Genomic DNA, 7,467 nt, shown 5'->3' on the forward strand with positions numbered 1-7,467 from the left:
GTTACACCAGCGCTTAGATTAAGCAGGTTTCCTTAATTTTCTGTAATTTTATCGAGTGTCGGCGATTTAAAGGAATTGTTCGAATGCTGACCTTGACTTGGACTGTTATAATAATTTGTTGAATCATATTTCTATCTTCCTACGCAGATTTCATTGTTGTTAAGTATATAACGGATTTGTTATTGCTTTTGACGATTGTATTGTCGACAAACTCAGTATCACATCTGATAATAGAGTATCGGTTTAAGCAACAACGAAATCGAACAAACACCTCCAGCCAATCAGAATCTCGGTGGGAACAGTGTTGCCATACATACCTGGCCAAATTAATTGGTATGAGGTATAGTGACGGCCAAGATAAACGGAACTTTAAATCCTCACAAATGACATTATTTAGGCCTTTTTGGACTGCTTATCTTACATACTTGGGTTCTAGTAGCTTCATTAGCAAACATTTCACAACTAGGTTACGGAAAGAATTGTATATTCATCATTATTCTGTTTAAGGTTTAAACTCGGCGCCCAACAACGACAAGAAAAGTTGCGCGCATGTTATTCGTTACTCTACCAGACGAGGAATTCCCATAGCTCAACATCCACAATTACATCACCCACTGCATAGATACAAAGATACATACATGTAAAAATAGTTAACCCTACATTAATCATTAATATATGAATTACTACTTACAGTAGGAACTTATAAACTAATATTCAGGTTACACCCTATCTAACTTAAAATTACAGTACTACTAAACGCATACATGAGTATCAAATGTGTGGCACTACACGGCTCCCACGTTCGGAAAACAAATTTTACCCAAGTCAATTTTCTATGACATGTGCATGGATGGAATGTTGTTACTCTGATAACTGCTATGAACACTTTGAATTGGAATACCTTTCCCCACAATCGGTGGCACCTGTCGGTCCACATTAAACACCTGATGTGTACCTCGGAAGGTCGCTTACTCACTACATTAGGAGGTATGATTACTCCTTACTAGAGATGTTATGAGGGAATTTATGCCCCAGTCAGCCTCAGGTTTTGGAGGATAGCTTGTCGCTCACCTGAGCTCGACAGGGTTTCTCGAGATTGAGATCACCACGGGAGGCACTTCCTTACACTCTTCCATTCGCAATCACATTCACTCTGTCCTTTTGTTTCCAGCTCTCCGCCCGCAAGAGGTGAGCGCTCATTCTGTCCTGAAGACTCCACTACCTCACAAACCGTGCTAACTGTAAGTTGAGGGGATTAATTACTCCCCTCGAAGTAAGGCACTTCCCGGTTCCAACAGGAACTCTTCTCTCTTCTTTTTTACACCCTCTCCTCGGGGATGAGTCCACCCGGAACATAACTTTAAGCAGTTATGTTTCACAACATTCGTCACATGCACTTGTCCACTTTTCTAACACTCCTCTATGAGTCTCCGAGGGGCATTCCTCACTCGTGGTGGTAATCGCTCATCTTCGGGCTCCGGGGCGAGCTCCTGTTGCAGCGGTTCTTAGAGCCATTCCTCGGTACCGTAATATGGTTTTACCTTTTCAGCAGCCCTTTGTATTTTTTTTTCCACTAAATACATTTTCAATGATATAAACACTTCCATCAAGCAGCACTTCAATCACTTTATACGGGCCGTCCCATTTGGCATTCAGTTTTCTACAGGTACCCGGCTGTATGGTCTCTTTTTTTTTTCGCCCACACCAAGCTATCGACTTCCAACCTTCTGTGCTCTCCTCCGCTGTCCAGGACGATACCTCGTGACGTCCCAAAATCGATGAAGTATTGCCCAAGACAGTGTATGATGTTTTGTGTATGTTTGTCTTTGGGTAATATTTGTCTAGCAAACATGTAATTACCTAACTCTTAACAATCTAAGCTAGAAGGAAAGAAAAGTGAAGAATTAGCACTAAGCTTAGGAAGCATGGAAATATCAAGACGAGAGGTAGGACAGAAAAGCAGAAGAGGACAGTAAGGAGACAGACTGGAGATAAAAGGCCCCCTTTAGTCGCCTCTTACGACAAGCAGGGATACTGGGGAAGTATTCTTTCCCCACTTCCCCAGGGGTATCCGTATCTAGTACACTATTTGAACCTCATTACTACCAGGATGTTCTGAATATAGAGTGGCGGAGATATTTGGGAATGATCAACCAATGCTACCCTTAACATTCTCGCTTTTTGCGCTTCGCTTCCCTTCACTTTCTCACCAACGCCACTAATTTGGGAACGATGAGTATCCCACCGCTATTGCCACCAGAGTAATAATAAGAATTTTTATCCCACTGGTATTCACCAGAGTAAAACTGTAAATGTTTATCTTACCTGTTCTGGGTACTGATCAACTCATCCATGGATAATATAAGTGGTACTCGACTTAGTATAGTAGATGGTAAATATTTATGAAAAGAAAGAATTATGGTAGCGTTTGTAGATTTTGGCCGAGCTTAGATTTAGTCAGTACCACAGATGGTCGTCGTTCCCTAAGCGAAGGAATCTTGAATTGGGAAGGGAGTGAATTTGGCTTGACATAATTTCCTTGATTAGGTACACTAATAAAGAAAAGAAAATGATATATACTTTATTCTACTTTAATAATTCTGCTAATTTCCACAAAACATTTTTAATTACATGACCCTTTTTAGTATGAGAGAAGATTGTATATGTTACCAAGGTTTTTGGATGATCATTCCTCTAACATTATTACCAGACGAAAACAATTTGATACACGCGATATATGGAGTTGTTGTACTTTACTTTCTTTTTGGCCGTTACTCTTGGGCTCAACAATAGCCTCAAGACAGGGACATTTTTACGGGCATGGATTATCTGTTCGGGCTGGCATAGCCTCGAACCAATAAGAATGATTACTTGTGTTCATCTTTCACCCATATAATATATTCTCCTCATGTAGTTTTCTAGAATCCAACATCAAGTCAGTACTATTTACAGTTCATAATCATCAATGCTATATAGTCACTAGAAATACACAATCACTCGGGCTTGTCTAGCCTCGAGGAATAATTAAAAAAAAAAAGAAATATAATCACCAAGAATACACAATCACTCGGGCTTGTTTAGCCTCGAGGTACAACTCAAATATCACATTATTGCTCACAACCACTAAGTTCCCTTCCACGCTCCTGATATTTCTAACATATTAATATTAAAGAAAGAGAACGGTTAATGAATTTGAATTTCACCTTTCCGTTACATGATCACATCACTTTTAAATTTCTATTCCTTATCTACAAAAAAAGTTCACTTAATAGATCAATAATACCGTATCAACTACATTCGGTTTGTAAAATAATTCATGGGTAGTGTAAGTGTGTATGTGAGAGTCTACGGGCAATACCACGAGAAGGCCTCGTGCACACTTTGACGTCGCCGGTGTCTGGGGACGAACGAACGTCCATTAGATACGACGTCTGGGGCTCGAGTCACTACGTTAAACTCTCAACAATATTACTTCACATAGTCCATAACAAGTAAGGATTAAACAAAGAAAAAGAGGGGGGAGGAAGAAGAAATGTGGACGGCTCACCTGAACGAACGTCCATTAGATACGACGTCTGGGGCTCGAGTGACTACGTTGGGCAGCCACTGCTTAGTCAAATGAGATGGTGTTTTTGAAATATGGTGGGTTTCAATTCTCTTTACAATTTATTTAGCAGTGTACCCATGACGCCAGGACTTTTGATTGAATTGGGGAAAATTTGGGATTTATTCCTTACTTAATTTAGATACTGATTCTATCACTATCTCAATTTGAATCTGAGAGCAGCTCATGCCATCTAGTGATGGCCAAGATAAACGGAACTTTAAATCCTCACAAATGACATTATTTAGGCCTTTTTGGACTGCTAATCTTACATACTTGGGTTCTAGCAGCTTCATTAGCAAACATTTCACAACTAGGTTACGGAAAGAATTGTATATTCATCATTATTCTGTTTAAGGTTTAAACTCGGCGCCCAACAACAACAAGAAAAGTTGCGCGCATGTTATTCGTTACTCTACCGGACGAGGAATTTCCATAGCTCAACATCCACAATTACATCACCCACTGCATAGATACAGAGATACATACATGTAAAAATAGTTAACCCTACATTAATCATTAATATATGAATTACTACTTAGAGTAGGAACTTATAAACTAATATTCAGGTTACACCCTATCTAACTTAAAATTACAGTACTACTAAACACATACATGAGTATCAAATGTGTGGCACTACACATACCTCTTGTTTTGAAATATATATTATCTACATGTAAACTTTGTATCTTTCTATACTGTATATCACTGCTGCTCATAGGTAAAGTTTTTGTTTTGTAATATCCATTACCTAGAAGTAACCTCTGTATATCTGGATGTACAGTATACCAGTACTGATCTATGTATCTATCTATAGCCCGACGCCCTAATCCCGCAAAGGGTGGCCGCAGACAAAACGCCTCCAAGTCACTCTGTCACCCACCATTTGACTCCCCTCCCCCCAACTCACCCCCCCCTCCCTCATATACCTCTCAACTCCATCCCTCCACCTCATCCTCGGTCTACCCCTCCCTCTCCCTCCCTCCACCTCACCTACATACACCCTCTTAGTCAGTCTTTCATTCTCCATCCTCTCCACATGTCCAAACCACCTCAGTGTATTTCTCCTAATCTTTTCAACCACATCCACATCTACCCCACAACGTTCCTTCACTTCTTCATTCGTCAACCTGTCCCTCCACGTCACTCCATATGCTCCTCTCAAGTAACTCATTTCCACTGCTCTCACTCTTGACTTGTTCCCTTCTTGCAAGGTCCACGCCTCGCTTCCATACGTCAGGGTAGGGATCACAATACCATCATCCAGTGACTTCTTAACTTCCATACTCACCTCCCTATTTCTCATCACTGCTTTCAGTGTACCAACAACCTTCCTTCCCTGCTGTACCCTTTCATTTACTTCATCCCCCAAAGTTCCATCCTTACTCATCACACTACCCAAGTACTTGAATGCACTCACGTTCTCCATATCCTCACCATCCAACCTCACTGCACCCTCTGTGACTTCATTCCTCTCAAACACCATAACTTTACTTTTGTTTACATTAACTTTCAGCTTCCTCCTCCTACACACTGTCCCAAATTCATTCACCAAACCTTGCAACTCCCATTCATCTTCACTCAACAATACTGTATCATCAGCAAACAGCAACACCGGAAGCTTCCAAATCTCACCCTCATTCATTAGGGCCACCCCCACATCCACTGCCCTACCTTGAACCTCCTTTACAACCCCATCCATATATATATTAAACAGCCATGGAGACATTACACACCCCTGTTTCAGTCCCACATTGAGATCAAAGAACTCACTCAGCTTACCATCCACTCGCACCTTAGCCCTAGCTCCCTCATACATACTCTTCACAGCACTCAACAATTTCCCCTCCACTCCATATATTCTTAATACCTTCCACTGATCATATGTGTACTGATCATATGTGTAATTATTTTGTGATATGCATTGTCTACACTTAGCCCTGTTTACCTACTATGGTCACAGCGCGCAACTCTGAGGTTGTTATTATCGTGCCCTGGTAACCTACCCCTCAACAGTGCGTCCAATTTCGTGTATGAGACGCTTGTGATTCGTGTATAATATGTTCACGAATTATATATTTATGCATATTAATGTATAATATGACACGCAATCGGACGCTCTTTTGAATGGTAGGTCGCCAGGGAATGATAATGGCAACCTCAGAGCTGTGTACCGCAACTATAACAATACATCATTACTGACCATATGAATACTTGTTGTAATAGGCATTGTCCAGGCTTAAGCTCTGTATAGATATATTATTATTCATGATATGTGTAGTTTGAGGAGAGACAGAGTACTGTGACGCACTTATTGTGCACCACATAGACTTAAATAGCATTTGTTTCCTCCTACTTTCTCTATACTCATTTCAAAGCCAAAGGTGGCTGTTGTGTAAATATACGCAACAACTTATCTTGCTCTCGTGTTCCTGAACCTGATTCTTCTGAATTCTCTACTCTCTGGCTTCGGCTTTTCTGTCATTCTCTGACTAAATACATCTGCACTGTTTACTTATCTCCTAATTCTACTGACGATGAAAAATTCTTCGACTATTTTACTTCTACGATGCAACACATTCTTTCCATTTCTCCTTTCTCTGAAATATCCATTCTAGGAGATTTCACTGTTCACCACCATCAATGTTCACCACCACCTTTGGCTCTCCTCCCCTTTCACTGATCAACCTGGTGAACAATCCTACATCTTTTCTATCCTTAATGACCAAGAGCAGCTTGTACAGCACCCTACCCATATCCCTGACCGCCTTGGAGAGCTCCAACATACTTGACCTCTTCCTTACAACTAATCCTTGTGCTTACTCTGTTAATCATGCCTCTCCGTTGGGCTCCTCTGATCAGAACATTATTACCTTAACCTGTCCTATTGCTCCAGTACGGCCTGTGGACCCCCCAGAGACATGTCGACTGTGGCACTTTGGAGATGCGGATTGGGAGGCCCTCAGGCAGTACTTCTTTGATTTTCCCTGGAATGATTATTGCTTCCATGGCCGGGAGCCATCTGAGTGTGCCTTGCGCATTAGGGAGGTTATTCTCTTGGGCATGGAAGCATACATTCCCTTCTCATATCCTTTGACTAATGCAAGAAAGCTTTGGTTTAATCATGCTTGTTCTAATGCTGTCTGCAACAAGGATAGGGCCTATAAAAGGTACCAGAGCCAACCCACCCCTGAATCACATCTTGTTTATGTTTCTGCCTGGAATCGTGCTAAGTCTGTTCTTCACGCTGCTTAAGATATTTCACGTGTACTAAATGCTCTCAACTCTCCAACTCGAATTCTTCCCGCCCCTTCTGGTACCTTGCCAAAAACCTTTCTAACAACGTTACCTCATCATCCTTCCCTCCTCCTTTCTACTCTGATGGCTCTGTAGCCATTTCTTCTACTGATAAAGCAGATCTCTTTGCTCTGACTTTCTCCACCAATTCCACCTTAGACAATTCCGGTGCTGTTCCTCCATCACTTCCCCCCTCTGACTTCCTCATGGCTGACATTAAAATTTCTTCAGCTGATGTATTTTCTGCCATCACTGGCCTTCATACTAACAAGGCATATAGGGCTCATGGAGTCCCTCCTGTTGTCCTCAAGAACTCTGCTTCCGTACTTACGCGCTGTCTAGTAAACTCTTTCGCCTTTGTCTTTCAACTTGTTCGTTTCCTTCTCCCTGGGAGTTAGCTCTCATTCAGCCAGTCCCAAAGAAGGGTGACCATTCCCAACCCTCTAACTATCGTCCAATTGCTTTAACATCCTGTGTCTGAAGGGTTTTCCAGTCAATTCTTAACAGAAGAATTTTAAAGCATCTTCCCTATCACAATCTTCTTTCTGATCGTCAATATGGTACCT

This window comes from Coenobita brevimanus, chromosome 57 (genome assembly GCF_032717465.1).
Source record: "Coenobita brevimanus isolate Jiangsu-jjx chromosome 57, ASM3271746v2, whole genome shotgun sequence".
In the NCBI taxonomy this organism is placed as follows: domain Eukaryota; kingdom Metazoa; phylum Arthropoda; class Malacostraca; order Decapoda; family Coenobitidae; genus Coenobita; species Coenobita brevimanus.